This window comes from Ascaphus truei, chromosome 4 (genome assembly GCF_040206685.1).
Source record: "Ascaphus truei isolate aAscTru1 chromosome 4, aAscTru1.hap1, whole genome shotgun sequence".
Taxonomy (NCBI): domain Eukaryota; kingdom Metazoa; phylum Chordata; class Amphibia; order Anura; family Ascaphidae; genus Ascaphus; species Ascaphus truei.
This window is the reverse complement of record NC_134486.1, coordinates 378,190,426-378,216,033: the sequence shown is the minus strand read 5'-3', so window position 1 is coordinate 378,216,033 and position 25,608 is coordinate 378,190,426. Positions and strand designations below refer to the sequence as shown.

General features: G+C 44.3%; 1 pseudogene; it reads left to right on the top strand.

Annotated features, from left to right (window-relative positions):
* The first annotated feature begins 20,706 nt into the window (after nucleotides 1-20,706).
* On the top strand, nucleotides 20,707-21,513 carry LOC142492431 (b(0,+)-type amino acid transporter 1 pseudogene; annotated as a pseudogene).
* The last annotated feature ends 4,095 nt before the right edge of the window (nucleotides 21,514-25,608 follow it).

The following is a 25,608-nucleotide window of genomic DNA, read 5'->3' as shown; positions in this document are numbered from 1 at the left end:
AGAACTTTCCCTGACTAACTTTGGTAGGGAGCAGGCTAATGATCCCCAGTTGAAAAATGGGTTTAGCTAGGCAGTAGAAGTTAATGGAGTCCCGGTAGAAGGGACAACCAAGGAATCCTATCCCTATTTTTGTATTAAAAATGACTTGTTATACCATGTGAGCCAAGAGGAGGGCCAAGAGATAGAAAAATTGCTAGTACCCAGTTCATTAGTAAGGAAGGTCCTGGAGCTAGCACACTCTCACTTATTGGGGGGGTCATCTGGGAGTAGAGAAGACACAGCAAAGAATCCTAAAAAGATTTTACTGGCCAGGGATATATAATGCAGTAAAGAGATTCTGTGCCTCTTGTCCAGAGTGTCAGTTGACAGCCCCCCGACCAAGTTTGAGGGCCCCATTGAGCCCTATGCCTATTATTGAGATCCCATTTGAGAGGATCGCCATGGATATAGTGGGTCCCTTGGAGAAATCTGCCAAGGGTCATCAATATATCCTAGTGATCCTAGACTATGCCACTCGCTATCCAGAGGCGTTGCCTTTACGTAATACTTCCTCTAAAGCTATATCTAAGGAATTGTTACAGGTATTCTCCCGACTCGGGATACCGAAAGAAATTCTGACAGATCAGGGTACCCCGTTTACATCTAAGCTTATGCGAGACTTATGTGTAGAGCTAAAAATACAGTCCCTAAGAACCTCTGTTTACCATCCGCAAACGGACGGACTGGTAGAACGATTTAATAAAACTCTGAAGATGATGTTGAGAAAGGTGGTTGCTAGTGATGGGAAAAACTGGGACACCTTGTTGCCTTATCTCTTGTTTGCTATCCGAGAGGTGCCACAGCCCTCTACAGGGTTTTCCCCATTTGAACTCCTGTATGGGAGATGCCCAAGAGGGATTCTGGATAGCCTCAAAGAAGAGTGGGAGCAACAAGCTGTTCCAGGGAAAAATGTCGTCCAATTTGTGGAAGATTTGAAGAACGTATTGCGCATATTACCCCCATAGTCAGACAACATTTAGAAGAGGCACAGAGGGCCCAACAGAACCTTTACAACAGACAGGCTACGGTTCGCAACTTCCGACCAGGGGACCGAGTAATGGTGCTTGTTCCCACGGCCGAAAGCAAGCTGTTATCACACTGGCAGGGGCCATTTGAGGTTCTAGAACAGGTCGGCCCGGTGAATTATACAATTCGACAGCCAGATCGGAGGAAGGTAGAGCAAATCTATCACATAAATCTATTAAAATCCTGGAAGGATAGAGAGGTATGTCTGACGGTAGTAGCTAATAAATCCGGGAAAGGGGAGGAACCACTTGTTCGAATATCGGCAGAACTCACCCCTGAACAATACAGAGAAGCTGTGGAATTGGTAAAAAGGAACAGGGATGTATATTCCAGCGTACCAGGAAAACTAGGGTGATTTCCCATGATATCGCCACCAAGCCAGGCGTAGCCATTAAGATAAGACCCTATAGAATCCCAGAAGCCAGAAGAGGGGCTATTCAGTCAGAGGTAAAGAAGATGCTAGATTTAGGCGTAATTGAGGAGTCCCATAGTCAATGGTCCAGCCCTATTGTCTTGGTACCTAAGCCAGATGGGTCAATACGGTTCTGTAATGACTTTAGAAAAGTAAATGAAGTCTCGAAATTTGATGCCTATCCTATGTCACGGGTAGACGAATTAATTGAGAGGTTGGCGAGGGCTTATTTTCTAACCACTTTAGATCTTACAAAGGGTTATTGGCAAATCCCCTTAACAAGTTCAGCAAAAGAGAAAACGGCCTTCTCCACACCTGATGGTCTTTTTCAGTATACTGTCTTACCCTTTGGTCTTCATGGGGCACCTGCAACCTTCCTAAGGTTGATGAATAAATTGTTACAGCCACACTCGAACTACGCCTCAGTGTACTTAGACGATGTGGTAATTCATAGTCCAGATTGGGACTCACATCTACAAAAGGTTGAGGCAGTGTTGAGAACCTTTCGGGAGGCGGGTCTTACAGCCAACCCAGCTAAATGTTCAGTCGGCCTAGCAGAAGCAAAATATCTTGGCTATGTTGTGGGAAGGGGGACAGTAAAACCCCAGCTCAATAAAGTTGAAGCCATTGAGAGTTGGCCCCGTCCCCTTAAAAAAAAACAGGTTAGGACATTTCTAGGCATTGTAGGTTACTACAGGCAATTTATACCCCATTTTGCAACCCGGGCAGCACAGCTTTCAGATCTAGTAAAGGCAAAGGCACCTGATGTTGTAAAATGGAACAGTAATGCGGAGACCGCATTTTTAGACCTACGTACAGCGCTCTGTAGTCACCCAGTCTTGGTAGCCCCGGATTTTACTAAGGAGTTTTTTTCTGCAAACGGACGCCTCCGAAGTAGGTCTCGGAGCAGTACTGTCCCAGTTTGTAGGAGAAGAGGAACACCCGGTCCTCTATTTAAGTCGCAAATTGTGTCCCAGCGAACAAAGATATGCCACAGTAGAAAAAGAGTGTTTGGCCATAAAGTGGGCAACAGACACATTGAAGTATTACCTGTTAGGCAGGTATTTTACGCTCATTACAGATCACGCACCACTACAGTGGATGCACAGAAATAAAGAAAAGAACTCGAGAGTTACACGTTGGTTTTTGTCGTTGCAACCTTTCAACTTCACGGTCCAACATCGGCCAGGCATACTGCACGGCAATGCTGATGCACTCTCTAGGGTGCACAGTCTCGGTGCACGGGCCGCTCCACTCAGTAACGTTACGCTGGGAAGGGGGATATGTGACAGGGTCATTGACTCAGTATATGTTAGTAGGAGATGGCAGTATGCATGCTTTCCAGTAGACGAGGGGTTAACCCAGCTTGTTAAGCAGTCCACAGGTGATTCAAATTAAGCTAGTTCACCTGCTTTAAAACAGGAAGAGGAAATGCCTCTGGGGCGGCAGTCTCTCTCTCTGAGGTGCAGAGAGAAGACAGAGGAGTGTTGACAGACAGACACAAGCTGCTCAGATTGATCCTGTCCCAAGGGGGGAGAATAAAGCTCCCAGGTAAAGAGCCAACTGCTATTGCTGAACCTTGTTGGGCTGGACTAGGTTAGCTAGCCAGCCAGGTAGTTAGCCTGCGCTTTTGTTTAGTCAGTGCCCCGACCGGGGTTAGGCTTTTGTTTACGTTTCAATTTAAAGGGACAGTGTACCCATTGTTTTAGTTACCCTTTTTGGACAAATAAATCCACCAGCACTATTTCACCAGAAAAGTCGTGTTGTCTCATCACTTACCACGACCATCCTGCTACAGTGGATAGAGAGGGTGCTAGTCAGATATTTTCGGGGAGGGGCATTCCAGAGGTGTGGGGCAGTCAGTGAGACAGATTAAAGGCGGCAGAGGGTTTTAGACAAAAGGGTCCTTGAGGATTCCTTTATGGGCTCTGAGTCTCCCACGATGACATGGGGATAACAGGACAGGCTTCTGGGGTTGTGCCTCAATCTCACTTACTGGTGCAGCGCCTCCATGTCATGCAGCCCCCAGCTGTATGGGGTGAAGTAATCTGCAAGAGAACGTTCCTTCCCCTCCTCCCGATATACTTCACTCTCATGCAGGAGTATAGGTAAAAGTGCAGTATCTTTATTGGTCTCTTCTATTCACCAGCCAGATCACACAGCAAGCTGTCTCCCTCCAGGATGTTCTTCACCTCACTCCCAGCCTAGGGCACCGAGAGTGGGTCTTGCTCTTCCCCTATCCTCTTGTAGGATAGGAGGTATGCGGTATACCCTCTCACTCGCCGTAGGGATGCCTCAAGCCTGCCACTCCTGGCAGCTTGTTCTGGGTTACCTTGTCCGTCTCACTCTGGGGGACAGACTCACTAAATAGGAAGTGGCAGTACACTCCAGCAGGCACCACCCCTGTGTCTTCTGATTGGACACAGAGCCTGATGACACTGCCTTCACTGACTCACTGCACTGCCTGCAGTGGGGAAAACCCAGGATTGCTCCTTTCAAACCTGCCCTTACTCAGGTATTACTGCCAGGAGGAGGACAGACCTATAGCCCAAACAACACAGGGGTACATCTGTTATAAAATACAGTGCAACGTTATTAATATGTGCATGAGTGATCCCTTTCCATGGGGACACTAATAAATTACTTGTACGTCAAATGTTTCTGGTGCCCATTATTATTCAAACTTGTTACCACATTGCCCAGCCAACTGAGTCCAGGTAACCAATGCGGAGTAGCAATATAATACACTCTGATGTAATCTCCCTAGAAGCAAGAGTGTTACAATATTGACTTGCCTATCATGTTAAAAATCCATTTTAATATGGACCCCTGTTAGCTTATACCGGTCGCATTAGACAGCTTCTCAGCATAGCCAGTAAACCTACTGACAGACAGCTGTTTCAACCTTTTTTGGGTCTCAGAAGTGTGAGGGAGGTTATGCTGGCTTTGCAATTTGAAGCTGGGAAAGGTTTCAACCACACATTATATGCTATGTGAGTAAAAAAGGAATTAAAACCCTCCACCGTACAGTGAATAAAAATATCACTTGTGAGCACATTAACATGTCTCAGACGGGTCTGCAACCCTGCTTTTCGCCATTACCTCCTAGTATACAGTGCTTCCACTGGTTTCTGAAATTAGTCTAACCATTCTAAAATCAAAGATTTGGTTATTTTTGTTCCTCTGGAAATAAATTGCATTTCAGAGTGGAAGTGTTTGTCAATCCATGGTTTTCTTTACCCTTAGCCCACTCTGTCCTTAGACTTCCAAAAAAAACATATGGGAATGGGGAGAGAGAGAAGTTGATGTCCATGGGAGTGAACAGAGGAAATTAGACCCCTCACAAGCGCCTCTGGTCACCATGTTTACAAAATAACTTAAAAAATGTTTCTAAAATACAAATAGGTAACAGAGTTTGGTTTAAAAAAAGGCAAAAATCATCCACATTTAACCCTTTAATCATGTTAGTTAGCCATTAGTACACTTTGGTCCTAAGTATCTGCATATCACAGTCTGCTTCTCTCACTTTGTCATCTTTTGCTGTATATAGCAAAGCATGAAAAGCCTCTGCATCAGATGTAATATCAATGCAAGCGTTCAAAAGCATGAACTCACTTACCTTCTGATAAAAGAGAGTGTTCAGTGTTACCCATTGCCTGAATTGGGCTTCCCTTATGTAACAGTGATTTGGTCGAATATCATTTTCAGATGTGGTTTTCATTGGTTCCAGTAATCTAGTTATAAATTCCTAAGAACTATGGGAAAAAAAGAGGTTTGCTGAGTTAGTAATGCTAACATGCCCATAAAAGGCAGGCTTGGTTGCTATAGTTACTACAAGTGGTTGACAACACAATGTTTCATGCATATACATGACACAGCTGGAAAATGGGTACACATTCTTCATTAATTGTATGAAATTTGGCAAATTATAACTCAGTACTGGAATTCTTGCATGGCACTAATCTTCAAAGCCAGTGGACACTGTACTTCCACTAGATTCCTGTCAGAGATTATATCAAGTGAATGTCTAGCTAAACCATTCTAATCTCTTCCTTAAAAAATCTTAATTAGACCTGGGCTGCATAGCTAACTACAGGCCAGTAACAAACCTTAATTAACTAGGGAAGGTTACTGGGAAAGGGGCTGCATCCCAACTGGAAACCCATCTGTCATTGCATGATATGTATGACCCATTTCAGTCAGAATTCAAGAGATGGCATAGTACCAGAACAGCTCTGGTTTCAGTATTTTAGGATTTACAGGCCCAGACATAGGGCATCGGGTGCCGGTATCCCATTGTTTACGTCACGCGACGTGGACGCTATAAAAATGTTGGCGACACTGGCACCCGATGCCCCATACCGGGCCCTCTAACTCGGGAAGCAGGGGGTCCCTGAGCCAGAAATCAATGCGATTCAGTTCAGGAGACCCCCTGCTCCCGCACACTATTAATAAAAATACATTAAAGCAGCTTCATTACCTTAGCGGCTATTCACTATGGCAATGAAAGGGTTAAGGCACAATAGCATGTTTATTGGGGACAATTTCCCCCAATAAACATTGCAATATACAACACACAGCCCCGCACACTATTAATAAAAAATGACAATGCAGTTTCATTACCATAGCGGATAGCCGCTACGGTAATGAATGATTGTTTATTGATATGTGTGTTTTGAAACACGTGTAGATGTGCAGGGGGTCTCCGGAGCTGAACCGTGTTGGTTTTAGGTCCGGGGACCCCCTGCTTCCCCAGATACAGGTCCAGTTATGGGGTGCCGGTATCCCTCTGCTTTTTTTACATCCCACGGTCACGTGATCAGGACATTTAAAAGCAGAGAGATACTGGCAGCCCATAACGGGGCCTGTATCTCGGGAAGCAGGGGGTCCCCGGACCTGAAACCAACGCGGTTCTGCTCCGGAGACCCCCTGCACATCTATACTATGAATAAAAATGTTATTTTAAAATATTTTTTTTCCGGCGAGATTTGCGCAGAGAGAGTGGCGGATCTCTCTGCTGCAGGCAGATCTCACCAGGCAAACCCTTCTCGGCAGGCAGACCGTCTTGCTACCGGCTACTCGCCATGTTTGGAAATGTTGCTCTCACAGGTATTCGGGCCTTTCTGCATAACGTGAGAGCAACTCACCAAAAACATAGCGAGTTCAAACCCCTGCCGAAAGTGCTTTTACTCCGCTTACTGCATAGACCCCTTAAACTCTGTAATTTCACAGGCAAGTATCTCAAGAACTGCGTGGTTCCTGAAGCTGAAAATAGTACAGTTCATCTCCAGAGAATGCTGCTTTCAGCATCTCCTACCACTGCCTAACTAGCACATACAGGAATGTGTTGAAAGGTCAGCACCATGAAGTTAGATCACAGTCCCAATGTGGGATATCCGTTTAATTTAGCGCCGTTTTTATTAGGTAAAGAATATGTGTACGATACACACACTGCTTCAGAATAGGAATATAATGTAATAAACACAAGAGCAAGATTATACACCTATAGAGGTATGTGAAGTATTGTTAATTGTGGTGCTATACATGCTACTACAGAATAAGGCTGAGAGACACATTGTGAGTTACATAGTTGCAAAATGAGCTGACTGCATTTTTAGCTACACTTTAGTAGCCACGCTTTGCTCACCACTTCAAGGAGGCTTTTAGTAGAGATGGGGGAACCAGTCCAAATCTGTTCCCTTACACCACAATCCGACTGTGGATTGGATACTAAAAAAGCCAAGTGGATTAATTTAAATCTGTCGCTAAATACAATCCGGACAAGAGAGAGAGAGACTTTCAAGTCGGTAGTGTCTCCAGTTGTATACAGTATATATGTATGTATATATATATTTATTTATATAGTGTCATCCAGGTACATACAGTAGAACTTTACAGCAGTAATACATGCAGGATGTAGGACGCTGCCAAAGATAGCTTATCCTGTGGATAGAGCTCTTCCAGACCGTGAGGTCTCTGGAACAAAGAAGGGCTTTGGTAAAGACCTCCAACCGCTGCAGCATGTTACCTAAAATAAGTCCAAAAATAGTTCCACGGGACACCGAGACTTTACCCAAACTCTCCGAAGTCTCTCTGGGCTAACCCTTGTATAGTTCCCCAATTCCCATCCAAAACCAAGGGGAGGGCGAATCACCCTTTACTAGTAACTTTGATAAAATCACTGCCAAATTGAACGTTTTAGCATGACCTACCTCACGGTCTGACGTTTGTGTTATCACGGTATTCAGAAAGAGTTATCACAAGTCAGAAGCCAGCCAATCAGGTAGTATGCCAACCTCCCTTTTTGATGATGTCACATCACTCCAAAAAAGGAAAGGCATCACATGGCACATCCACCAAAACGATTCAATACCATGTACTGTATTGGCTTCCATTTTTTTTTTTGCTGAAATTATGTCATCTTAAGGGGAAGAAAGCATATGCTACCTGATTGGCTGACTTCCCTTCCTTTAAGATGGCATCACATCATTAAAACAAATGGAAGCTGTGACATGGTACATCCACCAATCGTATTGGTGGATATACTAATTGTCGGTCAAATGTGACAGCACAGGACTTATACAAGGTTTGTCACATCTTATTTGACACCAAAAAGCCATTGGATCAACATCTCCTGGGAACTTTGGAAAAGAAAGAATAACTGCTCACTGGAGACTACTCTTCAAGCAACTGAGGATTATGGACTTCTTCACATCATGCTAATGAGGATCATTGCATCATGGGGCAAGAGTTGGTTCCGTTGTTGGATGAGGAGGAGGAATGTTCATCCCGGCAAAGGTAAGAAACAACACATTATACATATACACATTATAACAACACCCATCAAGCTTTGATGAACCCCAAAAACTACCACAAAAAAATGAAAAAAAAAATATATATATATATGTGTGTATATATATATATACTAGCTGAGAGACCCGGCGTTGCCCGGGATGTAAATGCGTAATAGGTATTATTATTTATAAATGGTGGAACAATAGGTGACTATTTGTTGTAAAGGTTGGATAATAATGTTGAAAAGAAAGATGGAAGAAAATGTAATACGATGTTGTAAAAAAATGGTTTATTGTAAACACACCACAGTACAATGTATATTTTGGTGACATAGGTGATGTGAAAATGTGAGGCGGGTGTACTGCTAGGGTGTGAGCGTGTGTGAGGCGGCGGGTGGGTGTTCAGTACGGGTGGCGCGTGGGTAGTGAGTGCTGGCTGTGGGTTGGGGTCCTGCTAGGGTGTGAGGCGGCGGGTGTGTGGCGAGTGCGGGTGACAGCTGGTCAGTGATATTGTTGCGTAGGGGCAGGATGCGGCAGGTGTGTGTCGAGTGTGTGGGGTGTCTGTTGAATGCGTGCGGCGGGTGTTGGGAGGTGGTGGGAAGGGGAGGAGGGGGGAGGTGGTGTGAAAGGGGAGGAGGGGGGAGGTGGTGTGAAGGGGGAGGAAGGGGGAGGTGGTGTGAAGGGGGAGGAGGGGGGAGGTGGTGTGAAGGGGGAGGAGGGGGGAGGTGGTGTGAAGGGGAGGAGGGGGGAGGTGGTGGGAAGGGGGGAGAAGGGGGGAGGTGGGAGGTGGTGGGAAGAGGGAGGAGGTGGGAGGCGGTGGGAAGGGGGAGGAGGGGGGAGGCGGTAGAAAGGGGGAGGAGGGGGGAGGCGGTGGGAAGGCGGGGGGTGGGTGGCGGTGGGAAGGGGGGGAGGTGGTGGGAAGGGGGGGGAGGCGGTTGGAAGGGGGGGGAGGCGGTGGGAAGGGGGGGAGGCGGTGGGAAGGGGGGGAGCCGGTGGGAAGGGGGGGGGAGGCGGTGGGAAGGGGGGGGGAGGCGGTGGGAAGGGGGGGGAGGCGGTGGGAAGGGGGGGAGGCGGTGGGAAGGGGGGGGGAGGCGGTGGGGGAGGCAGTGGGAGGGGGAGGTGGTGGGAAGGGGGGGGAGAGGGGGGAGGCGGTGGGAAGGGGGGGGAGGCGGTGGGAATGGGGGGGGAGGCGGTGGGAAGGGGTGGGGAGGCGGTGGGGAGGCGGTGGGGAGGCGGTGGGAAGGGGTGGGGAGGCGGTGGGAAGGGGTGGGGAGGCGGTGGGAAGGGGGGGGAGGAGGTGGGAAGGGGGTGGAGGAGGTGGGAAGGGGGGGAGGCGGTGGGAAGGGGGGGAGGCGGTGGGAAGGGGGGGAGGCAGTGGGAAGGGAGGGGGGGGGAGGCAGTGGGAAGGGGGAGGGGAGGCGGTGGAAAGGGGGAGGGGAGGCGGTGGGAAGGGGGGGAGGCGGGGGGGAGGCGGGGGGGAGGGGAGGCGGTGGGAACGGGGGGAGAGGGAGGGGATAGTGTTCCATTTCAGAAAGTTAACCCTGATCTGATTGCTAGTAATATAGCACATGTATTGCATACATATAGCACAGTACAAATTTATGCAACTGTTCGGGACACTTAGCAGTAGCCTAAACAGAGATCGAAATTTTATGAGTCATTACTGACACTAGCGAACTCTCTTCCCATGAGCGCTAAAGGCCATGTCTGTACATACTGTGCTATATGTATGCACACACAGCTGTCTCTCACACATACTAATACTCCTTATTTTTCCATCCATATACACCAATAGGGACCACATAGTATCCACACACACTTTTAGTTGTGCTACAAACTCTCACATTTCCACACCCACCCACACCATTTATATCCCTCTCACTCCACACACACCTTGTGTAGAGCACTGTTTATACTGTGGGCTCTCCATTCATTTTTATTCACACTGATACACATACACACTCTTTCTTCACTTGCTTTCAGTTACCCTTTGACACCTCTAGCCATAAAACACATCCACACCGGGGGAAGGAGAAGCACAGATAACATTCCAAGAGACACTGTTTTTAAGTTATCCTTGCTTCATTCATTGTAACATCGCCGGAAGAAGAGATCAGTGTATCTCGAAAGCTCGCACAAATAAAAGCATTTCGTTAGCCACAGAACGGTATCATCTATTTATTTTTTGATTATTGAAGCTCGGCTAACACGGTACTGATACCTCTACATGTATATATATATATATATATATATATATATATATATATATATATATATATATATGTGTGTGTGTGTTGTGTGTGTATATATATATATATATATATATATATATATATGTATAGATATATTATTAATTTTTTTAATATATGACATATATTAAATATATATATTTATATTTAATATATATATGTCAAAAGGAATGCTACTGGGTGTGGCAAAATGTATACAGCAAAAAAAAAACAAAGAAGCCCAGAGCTACATCCAATATGATAAATACACAGTGAAATACCAATATATCTCTTGAAAAGGGGTCATTTAGTTAAACCCTTTGGCCAAAGCATTTTAAACTTGCGAGCCACATCAATGCATGACCAAATATCGCAGGTCCTAAAACTAACTGATTACAATTCTTAGTTACCTCTATAATTAGAGGAAGAATTACCACATTAGATCTGTCACAACCAGCTTCATGAAAAGGCTTGTTCATTTGGAGAGTGGGGAGGGGCGAGCTTAAACCCTGAGGGGGAGGGGCCACTGACCTCCAAAACAGCTGAGACCAGCTGGACACAGTTAATAAACACACAGATACCCAGCAAGCTCTGATGATATGGAGGCTGGAATAGCATTTTCCTTAAGGTCTCCCTGACTCTTTGAGTTCTTAGCTCTATCTGGCAATATTGGTCTAGTATTAGCTGGGCAGTGTATGACGATTCCTCCCTTCAACGGATACAACAACGCGCTGACGTCATACTCGCAATTCAGCGAGACTGGAGGGATAGCCAGGACAACACTGGAGGCAGCTGCAGACACATCTGAGCCTGTGCGGAGTCTCGGCATTCCAGGTGGAGCCAGAACCAACTACCCGCCATACAGATCAGCAGCGAGGAGAGGATCTTGATATCCTACATGCCTGGTTTATCTGCTACTTTGTAAGTAGCCTTTTGTCTTTTGCGCATTCTGAAGAATACAAGCATACTTCACCATATTTTGCTTCTTTTTTATTATTTCAGATTCATCTTCATTGGTTTCGTCCATATGCTATTAATTCTTCCCTGATACTTTGCAAAAGTTTTCACTTATCACTATTTGCGCCTGTGTTTTTTCTCTCCTTTCTATATTTCCATTACTATTGTGTATAGTATTAACACATTGGCAGCATATTGGCACATTGTCTGATTATAGTGTTTTAAGTGCGCACTTAGTTATTCTATAGGGAACCATGTTAAAAATGGTTATTGAGGCAAAAAGTGACACTGTGTGCTCATTTGCATGTCATTTCCCAGAATCCCTTGCTGCAGTGGAAGTGCTGTATGCTGGGTGATAATGGGGAAAGGCGGGGTTGCAGACCTGACTAAGACATGCAGATGAGCATACAGCTATATTTGCATATATATATATATATATATATGTTGTCAAAAGGAGTGATACTGGGCGTGGCTAAATGTATACAAAAAAAACAAAGATCCAATGCGGTCATTCTTCCTCTAATTATTATCATTATGGAGGCATGAGGAATTCCCCCCAGGATGTATATCAGGAAGGAATAATATCTGGATTGCAAGAGGTATAATCAGGATTAAAGACGCTATGTTTCTGGGAAATTATATACATTTGAAGAAATACAAGAAAAATATAATATTCCATCTTCAGAATATTTCAGATACAGTACATGCAAATTAAGGCATTTTATTATCTCAAAACATTTCCCACAAGACTATACACACACAAATGTATTTGAAGAGATGTGCACAATACAAACACATCAGAAAGAGATGATTTCAAATATATATTATGTCTGAGTTCTATGGATAAGAATGAAAAGCACTCATACAGTATATGACTCTGTGGGAGAAAGATATAGGAAAATAAATGTCTGGGGAGGATTGGACAGAGATATGGGAGGCTGCCGCAAGCACGCCTGTATGTATCATAATTAAGGAAAACAGATATAAGATTATGATGAGATGGTATTTAACACCGGACAGATTAGTACATATTTAAAAAGGAGCAAGTGCTCTGTGCTGGAGAAATTGTGGGTGTACTGTACAGTAGATGTTCATTATATAATATTTTTTGGATATGTTCAAAGGCTGGTCGTTCCTGGAGAAAAATGAAGAGAGAGATTACCAGAGCACAATGTATCATACTGTATGCTACGAACAAATGAATTGCACATCTTCTGACAGCAGCAAGATGTACAATGGCACTTCAATGGAAGCAGACAAATGTACCATCCTATCAGATCATTCAGGAAAAAGTTAGACATGTTCTTGAAATAGAAAAACTCACTGCATTTATGAACAACTACGGAAAGATTTGAAGGTCTGGAATCCTTGGATAAGGGCCTTTCCAGAAGACATACTGTAGCAACACTACAAGATTTACAAATCTAAGCAAATTTATGCAGAAAAATTGCTAGGAATAGTACAACTAGTGTCTATTGCTGATCCCCAACTCCCTACCCCATATAGTTACATAGTTACATAGTTACATAGTAGATGAGGCTGAAAACAGACATACTGTACTTCCATCAAGTTCAACCTATGCTAAATTTAGATGAGAGATACTTTATTCTATATCCGTACTTACAGTATATTGATCCAGAGGAAGGCAAACAAAAACCCCAGTGAAATATCATCCAATGATATCTGATAAGGGAAAAAAATAATTCCTTCCTTACTCCAAGAATTGGCAATCAGATTTCTCTCTGGATCAACATTCTTCCCATTTTCCTTTCTAAAAAGATGTCCAACCTTTTTTTTGAACATATCTATTGTATCTACCATCACAGTCTCCATGGGTAATGAATTCCACATTTTAACTGACCTTCCTTAAAGAACCCTTTCCTTTGCTGCAGTGAAATCTCCTTTCCTCCAACCTTAAGGGATGGCCCCGAATCCTTTGTACTGCCCGTGGGATGAATAATTATTTTGAAAAATCCTTGTACTGTCCCCGAATATATTTGTATATTGTTATCATATCCCCTCTTAGACGCCTCTTTTCAAATGTAAAAACATCTAATTTCGCTAGCCTCTCCTCATAAATCTAACTATCCTCAGCTAACTTCTGAAAGATTATCAACAATATATTCCAGCCTTCTAGCCATCAACAACCATGTAATATCATTAAGGAGGATATTACCCTGGCAAACTCCACTGACATTGCAAATGCATTCAATGAATACTTTGTGGGGTGTGCTACTAACTTATTAGTGAAACGCAACCCGAATTACATACATGAACCTCATTCTGGGAGTACAACTATAGCCCCACCCTCTCCCAACACTGCCCACAGTTTTCAATTTGTCCCAATATCTGAAGTGGAGATTACACAAGCACTTCTCAAATTAAAACTAAGCAGCCAATGTGGACCTGACCTAATATAATCTAAGTTCCTATGACATGGAGCCTCAGCCATTGCCAAACTGCTTGCTTCCCTAATCAATTCTATCTTGTCTTCACACCATATCCCTAAGACCTGGAAAACTTCCAGAGTTGTCCCAATCTTCAAAAGTGGGGACAAAAACTCAAACTACAGGCCAATCTCTCTTCTCCCAATACTATCCACAGTCATGGGAAAATGTGTTCTCTCCCAATTAAGCGATTACTATACCAAGACAAATTTCCCTAGCCAATTCCAATCTGGCTTTCGCCCCAAACACTCCATGGTAACTACCCCCCTTAAAAGTTTGCAATGAGATCCAGTGTCGAATTGAACTGGGACAACTTGCTGGTGCAATATTCCTAATTTTGCACAGGCTTTTGATGCTGTTGATCATGTTATCTTGCTAAACAAACTCCAGTGCTCTGGAATAGGGAAGCATGCTTTAAACTGGTTTCATTCCTACCGATCAGATAGATCCCAACATGTGTCTGTCTCGGGCACTAAGTCCAACCCCTTGGACATCAACAGCGACATCACCTGTGTCCTGCAAGAATCTGTTCTGTGGCCCTTACTCTTCTCAGTGTCCATTAACGATCTTCCTACAGCGTGTATGGGAGCCTCAATACACATGTATGTGGATGACACAATCTTATATGGACACAGCCCTAACCTCTCTGACCTTGAACACATACTTCAATCTGACTTTTTGAGACTTGGATTTCACAAAACAAACAGTTTCTAAACACTGACAAGACTGTAACAATAGTATTTGGGACCAAGGCTAAATTTCTAAAGACTCCAATGAAGGAGCTACAAATCAGAACCAACCTAATACTATCCTAGCCCCTGTTACTAGTTTCAAATACTTGGGCATATAGTTTGACTCCCATTTAACATTTGGGTTGCACATCGATACCCTGACATCCAAAACCTATGCCAAACTAGGTATACTACTGTACAGTATATAGGAACAATGTCTTCGGGTCAGAAAGAGCATCGCACAGCAGATGCTGATGCCAATTATAGACTATGGGGACATAGTATATAGCATGGCACCCCAAACTCACCTTGGCAAACTTGATACCCTCTACAACGCAATATGCCACTATGTCTTCCAATGCAATTACAACACACATCACTGCAAAATGCTCAAAGAACTAGATTGGCTATCACTTGAGTCTAGGCGCAAAGTTCATCTCTCCTGTCTTGCTTTCAAATACTTTCTGGGCAAGCTACCCGCCTATCTGAACAAGCTCCTCAAGAATACCATATGCAGCACTTATCATCTGAGATCTGTCTCCAAAATACTGTTCATGGTCCCAACGTTCAGCAAAATATCCGGCTGCTCCTCCTTCTCTTACCGTGCACCACAAAACTGGAACAGTCTGATGGAGACTTTCACAGCCACCACCAGTCTAAGTTCTTTCCAAACTAAAGCTGTCTCACATTATAATCTGGTCTGTAACTGTTAAATACACCTATAATATATATTATCTTTAACTGTGCATGCAATGTCTTGTATATAATTTACTGTATAACCCTTTTCATGCATTGTAACTATGTATTTGTCATTAAACTCTGTGCCCAGGACATACTTGAAAACGAGAGGTAACTCTCAATGTATTATTTCTTTGTAATACATTTTATAAATACATAAATCAGATTATCCACCCCCTTTATTAATTTGGTGGCTCTTTTTTACGCACTTTATCTAGTTCCATAATGTCTTTTCTATGGAGTGGTGTCCAAAATTGTACTCCATTTCCAATGTGTGGTCTTACTAATGCTTTATAAAGTGGTATAATTATATTTACTTCCCTTCCATCCAGTGCCACCGACAGGGGGGGACAGCCAGGACCTGCAGGCCACCCCACTGTCAAATTCCAAGCTTCAGATGCTGGTGCGCGACGGGCTTCTCTGACGTCAGCGTGCCGGAAGTAAGTGTGGCCCAGTTTCCGGCGCATGCGCTGTCGTCGGAAGCTCAATGTGGGACAGAGGGATAGAGGCCCAATGCTGAGGGAGAGCCGGGGCCTAGCCACTAGAGGACCAGCAACCAGGCCTGGCCAGGGGTCGGCCCAACTTGCAGTGCCGGCCACTGGGCCCCCACAGCCACAGGGCCCAGCCTGACCATCCACAAGGTAAGTATGGTTCTTTATTTGTAATGGGGGGTGGGGGTCTTTTTTTATATGTATTTGGGGTCTTTTTTATATGTATTGGGGGTCGGGGGTCTTTTTTATATGTATTGGGGGTAGGGGTCTTTTTTATATGTATTGGGAGGATGGTGGTCTTTTAATATGTATTGGGGGTGGGGGTCTATTTTTATATGTATTGGGGGAGGGGGTCATTTTTTCATATATTGGGGGATGTGGGTCTTTTTTTATATGTATTGGGGGTCTTTTTTTATATATGTATTGGGGGGCTAGGAGCTTTTTTTTATATGTATTGGGGGTTTGCGGTCTTTTTTATGTATTGGGGGTGGGGGTCTTTTTTAATATGTATTGGGGAGGTGGGGTATTTTATTATATGTGTTGGGGGGTGAGGGTCTTTTTTATATGTATTGGGGGGTGGGGGGTCTTTTGTGTATGCATTTAGGGTGGGGGTCTTTCAATATGTATTGGGGTGGGGGTCTTTTAATATGCATTGAGGGGGCAGTTTTATTTATGTATGGGGGGTGGGGGACTTTTTTTCCCTGTATTGGGGGGTAGTGGCTGTCTTTTTAATATGTCCTGGGGGTGGAGGTCTGTTTAATATGCATGGGCGGGGTCTTTTTAATATGCGTTGGGGTGGGGATGTATTTTTTAATATATGGGGGGTGTATTTTTTAATATGTTTTGGGGTGTGGGGTGTATTTATTAATATGTATTGGGGGTGGGGGTGTATTTTTTTACTATGTATCTCCTCTTATCTCTCCCATCGTACGTTCAGTGTCTCTTTGGCTAACACCTCCTCCTCCTCTATTGATCTCTCTGTGGGGGTACCACAGGGCTCTGTCCTGGGACCCCTTCTCTTTTCTCTTTACACACTCTCTCTAGGTGACCTAATCACATATTTTGGGTTTAAATATCACCTCTATGCTGACGACACACAAATTTACCTTTCAACCCCTGACCTTACACCTGCTATATAGATCAAAGTTTCTGAATGCCTCTCTGGAATATCATCCTGGATGGCCTTCCGCCGACTGAAACTTAACATGTCAAAAACAGAGCTCTTTATACTTCCTCCCAAACCTGGCCCTACTACCTCCTTCCACATTACTGTTGGAAATATGATCATTCACCCAAGCACGCTGCATAGGGGTTACACTCGATTCCTCTCTCTCATTCTCCTCTCACATTCAAAACGTTTCTAAAACTTGTCACTTTTTCCTCTGCAATATCACAAAGATACGCCCTTTCCTCTGTTACTCGACTGTTAAAACTCTGACTCAGGCCCTCATTCTCTCCGTCTCGATTACTGCAACCTCCTGCTGTGCGACCTTCCTGCCTCTCACCTATCTCCCCTACAATCTATCCTAAATGCTGCTGCCAGAATCACTCTACTCTTTCCTAAATCTGTCTCCACGTCTCTCCTCCTGAAATCCCTCTCCTGGTTTCCGATCAAATCCCGTATCTCACACTCAATTCTCCTCCTCACTTTTAAAGCTTTACACTCTTCTGCCCCTCCTTACATCTCAGCCCTAATTTCTCGCTTTGCACCATCCCGACTCTTGCGTTCTTCTCAAGGATGTCTTCTTTCTACTGCCTTTGTATCTAACGCTCTCTCCCGCCTTAAACCTTTCTCACTTTCTGCCCCGCACCTCTGGAATGCCCTTCCCCTCAATACCCGACTAGCACCCTCTCTATCCACCTTTAAGACCCACCTTAAGACACATTTGCTTAAAGAAGCATATGAATAGCACTGGATAATCCTGGACACATGATACATAAAGCTTGGCCCCCTGCAGACGCACTTACTAGAATTCCCTCCTACTGTCTCTATATGTTCCCCTACCTACCAATTTAATTGTAAGCTCCTCAGAGCATTGACTCCTCTTCCTTAATGTTACTTTTATGTCTGAAACACTTATTCCCATGACCTGTTATATATATTATTTGTTATTTATATGATTACAACATGTATTACTACTGTGAAGCGCTATGTACATTTATGGCGCTATATAAATAAAGACATACAATACAATGTATTGGGGGGTGGGGGGTGTATTTTTAAATATGTATTGGGGGGCTATTTTTTACTATGTATTGGGAGTGGGGTGCATTTTAATATTATTGGGGGTGGGGTGTATTTTTATTATGTGTGTGGGGTGGGTGTATTTTTATTATGTATTGGGGTGGGGGGGTATTTGTATTATGTTTTTTATGTTATGTACATGTTTTTTGGTATGTATTTTGTGAGAGGGATTGAGTGAGAGTGGAGTAATTGACGGAAGGTGGGGGTGAGTGAGAGGAGTGGGGGGGAGGGAGTGAGTGAGGAAGAGGGAGTAAGAGTGAGATGCAGGTGAGAGAAATACATACGAGCTGAAAGGGGGAGAGGGAGTGAGACGGAGGGGAGAGAAATACATGGAAGAGGGTGTGAACTAGAGGGGGCTCATGAGATGTGACATTGAGTGGGCTCACAACACTGCGGAGGGGGGTTGGGGCAAACATAACTGAAGTCCTCCATCCATTTCCCGTTCAATGAAGGATACTATCTTGTTTGCCATTATTTATTTATAAAATATTTTACCAGGAAGTAATACATTGAGAGTTACCTCTCGTTTTCATGTATGTCCTGGGCACAGGAGTTAACATGTATTATTTAACATGGAGTTAAGACAAATAATACATGGTTACAAATACAGTTACATAAGTGAACAGGGTATACATTATATACAAGACATTGCATGCACAGTTAAAGAAAATATATATCATAGGCGTATGTAACAGTTACAAACAAGATTAAAATGTGAGACAGCCTTAGATTTGAAAGAACTTAAACTGGTGGTGGATTTGAGAGTCTTTGGTAGGTTGTTCCAGTTTTGAGGTGCACGGTAAGAGAAGGAGGAGCAGCCGGATACTTTGTTGATCTTTGGGACCATGAACAATCTTTTAGAGTCAGATCACAGATGATAAGTGCTACATGTGGTAGGGGTGAGGAGCTTGTTCAGATAAATGGGTAGCTTACCCAGAAAGTATTTGAAGGCAAGAGAGGAAAGATGACTGCATGACTTTGGGCATTATTGCTAAGCCTACTGTCTACAAGCACTCCTAAATCTTTCTCCATCAAGGATTCCCCTAATTAATCCCCTTTTAATTTGTAAGTTCCATGTTTATTCTTGTTTCCCAAATGCATAACCATACATGTATCGGTATTACACCTAATCTGCCATTTACCTGCCCAAGTTTCCAGTCTATCCAAGTCCTTCTGGAGAGAAATGACATCCTGCACTGATTTTACTACCTTACGCAATTTAGTGCCATCAGCAAAGATGGAAACTTTGCTCTCTATGCCAATCTCATGGTCATTAATAAACAAGTTAAATAGCAAGGGTCCAAGTACCGATCCTTGAGATACTCCACTCATAACTTTAGCCCAAACTGAAAAAGTTCCATTTGTAACTGTTGTCTATCCTTCAACCAGTTTTTAATCCAGGTGCATGTTTTCCATTAGGTATTCCTGAATATTATCCCATACTAAACCTTCAAGTAGCTTACCGACTATTGATGTCAGGCTTATAAGTCTGTAATTCCCTGGTTGTGATCTAGCTCCCTTTTAAAATATAGGCACCACATCTGCTTTACGACAATCTTGTGGTACTGGAGAGCTGCAACAGTTGCCAGGGCCCAGTGAAGGAAAACGGACCAGCCGGCCTATCACAGAAATTGGTTCCTGACTTCTATGGTCAGTCAATCGGGCTCCCTTCTTTTTTGGGTTCCCCAACACCACCAGCACTGGGCCCACTCCTCTACTTGTCAGCCAATAGATCCCCCTGCCCTCCCTGCTTTGGTTAAGACATTGGGTTCCACTTGAGGAACAGGATGGGAGGTAATGTTGAAGAAAGCAGATGAGGTATTGTCTTGGTGTCATCTGTCACCCATTCCCTTGAGGCCCCCAACCATTTGCTTGCTGCTCCCTAATACAGCCAGCTCGCTCCTTCCTTGAGACCACTATCATCCCCCACTCCTTCCCCAATTTGGCCTTCAGAATCCCCCTCCCTTAAGGTCCTCCCACCACCATCCCACTTCTCAGCCAGGCACCATCCCGCTCCTCCTGTCCAGCTCCCTCCTTATCCAAGGGCCCTCAGCATGAGGTAAAGAGATGGGTAATAGGGTGAGAAAGAGGGCGATGTGGTGAGAGAGGAGTCATGGGCATGGAACAGCATTATGTGGCAGGTCTGTAACCTCCTCCACTCTTTAAGTTGCGGTACCCAACTTCCCTCATTCCTCAAGTTCAAGCTGGACCGGGGGGGGTTCAGATTAAGACTTAAGTTCTGAGATCAGGGAAATTTGTTGGTACGTCTGGTTGGAAAATAAAAGACTTAGAGGGAGGACTCATCACCCCTTTGTTCTAGTTCAGTGTGGGTAGCAGCATCCCTGCTCTTTACCTTCAGCCCCCATGATAACAATATTGTTTTTATAGTATAGAATGTTTTGAACCATTTTTGAGTAGATCATTAACTACTGTACTATCATATATAACTGTGACATTTGCTTGTTTTTTTTAACGTGTCACTATAATAATTAACTTACAGAGGTGTTAATTGACACTGCATTGCTGTGAAAGAGACCAGTTAGTAATCTGTGCTTTCTTTGAGAGGTACTGAACCCCAAGCTATTCTGAAGGGCCAAGATGAAGAAAAGGATAAAAGAAGATAACTTGCTTTCCTGTGACGAACACGGTCAAAAAGGAACAGAAAACATACATCTTAAACGTGAGCTTGGACTGTTTAGTGCCGTGTCACTGATTGCTGGTACAATGATAGGTTCAGGAATCTTCATGTCTCCTGAATGGGTTCTGCGTAATATGGGAAGCCCAGGGGCCAGTCTCTTGATATGGGCGGCTTGTGGTCTACTGGCAATGTTAGGAGCCTTGTCCTATGCAGAACTCGGGACTGTGATTAAGGAATCTGGAGGAGAATATATCTATATTTTAAGGAACTTTGGGCCATTCCCTGCTTTTCTTTTAGCTTACACCACTGTCATTGTGGTGGGGCCTGCTGGCATTGCAGCAGTTTCTCTCAGTTTTGCAGAGTATGTTGTGACTCCGTTTTACCAAGGCTGTCCATCACCACCACTGGTGGTGAAGTGCGCAGCAGCCGCCTGCGTACTGGTCTTGGTTGTCATCAATTGCCTTAATGTTAGACTTGCCACTTCTATTATGAACATTTTTACAACTGCCAAACTGTTGGTGCTGTTGGTAATAATAGTAGGTGGTGTGGTCCGTCTGATCGAGGGAAACACTCAGGTTTTACAGAATGCCTTTGAAAATACAGCTACTGGATTTGGACCAGTAGGAGTGGCTTTTTACCAAGGCCTCTGGTCTTATGATGGGTGGAACAACCTGAACTATGTGACTGAGGAGCTGAAGAACCCCGAGGTCAGTGAATGCTTTGGCTTAGTACACAGTGACTTGAAATATTAATATAATTACAGTCTAAATGCCGTATCAGTCATGTTCAATCAGCGAAACATGTTAGTGAAATGGTGTTACATCCAAATACAGATTAATTGCCACTGAATATTCCACATTTAACAACATGTAGAGAATGAGTAAAATGTTTCCATCTTTCAGCATCTGTGTCAACATTCAGGAGCGGTTTAATGTTACTTTTATAAGAAGTCTCAAAGAGTGAAATGTAAATACTGTATTCTTTTGTTTTAATCATGCCTTTACGTTTTGCTCTATTCACTATTACTTTAACACATTTTCTGCATTCACTACTTCTCTGGAGCCGAGTTTCCCAACCTGCAGAGAAGTGATACTCTATAATAATGCGGCTTCTAGGCTTCAGGTTTATGTGGGGAAGAGGAGAACAGATCTAAGGAAAAAAGAGGCACAACATTCAAAGGAAATGTAATGAGTAAATCCAAGCATACACAAGAAGAAATAGTTATTTAAATATATGTATAAATACATTGATGTACATGTTAAAAGATTGTAATACGGAAAGTTCTAATAGTTTATTATGGTGGCACTAACAGAATAAGATTTATAATCTCTGCTGTGGATCAAAACAGTCACATACAGCACCATTCAATATCCACGTGTAGCCTCTGAGTCACTAACTCAGTATCATTGCTCCATGCAAAATCTCACTTACTGTACTTAGACAAGTCCCATAACGTTGTTGATTTATGGACCAAATTGCATTTTCTAGCCACAAACAGTTACAGGGTAATTAATCACAGTCTCATGTCTGCAAAACGTGGATATACTGCACCAGATCTATTAAAGAAGAAAAGCCCATTGGTTTCAATGCTAATGTTTTTCCTTAATAAACCTGGTCCCACTTCTTGCCTCAGTTTTGCAGCTGGTTTAAAATGATCCCTTAATTTTACACAGAGACATAAAGGGGCCTTGCAGTAAAGTCTCCCAGCTGCAAATCAGGGACAAAAATAATGCACCAGAGTTATCAAGAAAAAGCATTCCCAGTGAAACCAATGGGGGTTTCTTCTGTTGTTATTGTGGGGAAGTATGGCCGCAGTGTTGCCGCCGGGAGACTTTAATAGATGGCGCTGAAGTGCAATGTTATGGGGGCAATTCATCTGATGTTTCGTTTTCTCTTAACAAACTGCTACCATTAAAGTGTTCCACAGGGCCTCCAACAGGGGGGTCTGCCGGGGGTTGGCGACCCCGGCCCTGTGAGTCAGGGGGCCCGGCCTGTGTGGCCGGGCCCATTATATTTAAAAAAAAAGTCAAGGTCCTGGCACGCATGCAACAAGAAAAAACAGCGCACAACGCATATAGTGAAGTACGTTCAATAAAAATTATATATTAGGTACAGGTGATATATCTGCGTACATCAAGTGAAGTTAAACAGTCATTTCATGTACTCTGACATGTGTTACCAGACACCAGGGAGCAACCGACAGCCGCAGGAACAGTCTCTCACTCTGCACCCTCAAATGGTTCCTGACCGGAGCTCCTGGGACGTATTCAACGTAGGTAGGTGGCCCCTCCCAGAGTGGCACTATGGATCCTCCTTCGTCTGGTCGTTTACTTCAGTAGAAAAGAACTCCAATGTAGGGAAAACAACAGTCCACGATCTCTTGCTGACAGCTGCTTTAGATAATCACCAGTGAACCGTCAGGCAGTGATTGTTGTGAGCTGGATCAATGCAGCCTGTGATGGAAAGCAAAGCTTGCTGCAGCTTGAGGAATTGATCTATCTACTTAGAGATAACCTTGTCTCATAAGAAGTCAGCTGTAATATCTTAATCCTACGCGTTTCATAGCACAAAGCTACTTCCTCAGGGAATTACACGAAAGCGCCATAGGGGGCGTGAAAAACATGGGAGAGTTTGTGCACTGTTTGTTTATTTGTTTTTTTTAATGTAGTTTAATAAATTTATTTTTAATTCTCCCTTGCTGGTGAGTTTCCTATTTTTTCCTCGGAGCGGATGTTACCTTGAGATATTTTTTTCTATTAATATCTAGTAGCGCCCTTTTTTTCTGTTTCCCGGCACGCATTTTCCCAACGTGGGGCGGAGGGGAAGTGCCATTGCGAGTCTGTGTGTGCCAATTGAGCTTCCCCCGTGCGCCCACCAACCCAGCTCCCCCACGCACGCCTTCTGCCCCAGGCAGCAGTCGAGGAATTAGCCCGCCAGTCTTGCCCCCCCCCCCTCAGCCGCCCACCTCTCGCGCCCTGGGCCCCCAAGCCTACCTCCTGCCCCGGGCAGTAGCCGCGGGGATATCAGGGGCAGGGAGGAGGCGTCTGATGGGCAAGGAAGCAGGAAGCAGCAACCACCCGGTCAAGGTCAGTCACCCAGCAGTCACTCACCCGCCCACTCACTCACCCACACAGGCAGTCACCCACCCAACTAACCCACCCTGGCAGTCACTCAGTCACCCACCCAGTCTCCCACCCATCCCGTTACTCAGTCAACCAGTCAAGTCACTCAGTCACCCACCCACTCAGTCACCCACCCACTTGGTCACCCAGTCACTCAGTCACCCACCCAGCCAGTCACCCAGTCACTCACCCAGTCACTCACCCAGTCACTCACTCACCCACTCATATATTGGGGGGCTGAGGGTCTTTTTATATGTATTGGGGGTGGGGGTCTTTTTTAATATGTATTGGGGAGGGGGTCTTTTTATGTGTATTGGGGGGTCTTTTTTAATATGTATTGGGGGTGGGGGTCTTTTATATATATATATTGGGGGGTGGAGGTCTTTTTATATGTATTGGAGGGATGGCTGTCTTTTTTTATGTATTGGGGGGTGGGGGTCTTTTTTGTATGCATTTGGGGTGTATTAAGAGACGTGTTCATAGGTATGCAATGGAGGCTTTTTTAAGGTGAAATTAAAATAAGGCTTTATTGCGCCTGTTGCTTTAAACACAGCAAACATGTAAATCAGCAAACAAAATCCGCTCCACTCTGGATATATATACACTTGTGATCCAGTTCTCTTTAACTGTGGGGTTAGCCCAGCGATTCACCAGCCCAAGACATTCATATATATAGATAGACACAGATAATAGTCTTATAAGAAAAGTCTTATCTTTTAGCTGGGTTGCTGTAGGGAAAGCTTCTCTGCTCTCTTGGATCCGCACCCTTGTGTGCTAAGGCAATGTCAGACTCCAAGTTTAGAATCTTGTCCCCTATTTCTTGTTGTCAGCTTTCCGGTCAAGACATCTGTCCTTCCTTGGTTCAGCCCAGTTGTGGACTAAGGAATCTCCCTTCCTGTCTCAGAGGCAGGCTTTTTCTAACACCTGTAATCAGCCAGGTGGTGTTAGTTAATTGCCTACCAGCAGTTAACAACCACACTGCTGGATTAGAGGCACATTTGTGAACAGGGATAAGTACCTTGTTACATACCTCCCCTGTTTGTGGGAAGCTCTGGCTTGCCACGGCCGAAGCCCATCCTTCCACTCTCATTCGAGATATCTCTGTGACTTGAATGAGAGTGGATGGAGGAAAAGAACCCTCAGTCCTCCTGGGATTGGAGCCCTTTCTCCAGTTTATTTGTGTCTCCTCCTGAAGGTGCTTGAGATCAGCACTCCTCAGTTGCTCGAGGAGGACTTTTTCCAAGAATAGTCTTTTTACTGCATGCGCGGTCATGAGATTTCCCTTGTGTCGGGTGCTCCTCTTATTGTAGGCAGACTGTATGGCAACAGTTTCAGAGAGTTTAAGAATAGCCATTAGAGTTTTCCGCTCTTGAAGCTGTCTCTCTGCACTTTTTCCTCTCAATGGAGTTGCTAGTTTAGCTTCTTTGCAATTGAGTTGCAATTCCACATCCACTTCCAGAGAATGTCCCATCTTTTCAGCTTCATCAGCTAAGGATTCTTCTTGTTTTGATTCTGCACATATACCTTTTTTTGTTGCCTGTTCGGTGGCTGAAGGTTTAGCTAGTGCTTGTTTAGGTGGTTCAGACTTTGCAACCTTGTTTTTTAGGCGAGCGGTGCTCCCAGCTCTCACTTTACCCTTTTTCCTTTGGGTTTTTTGTGGCTGTGGGATACTGATGCTTGGTCAGGGTCAATACGTGTCCTTGTAGTACTGTAATCTCATCCGCGAGAGATCCCTGTTTT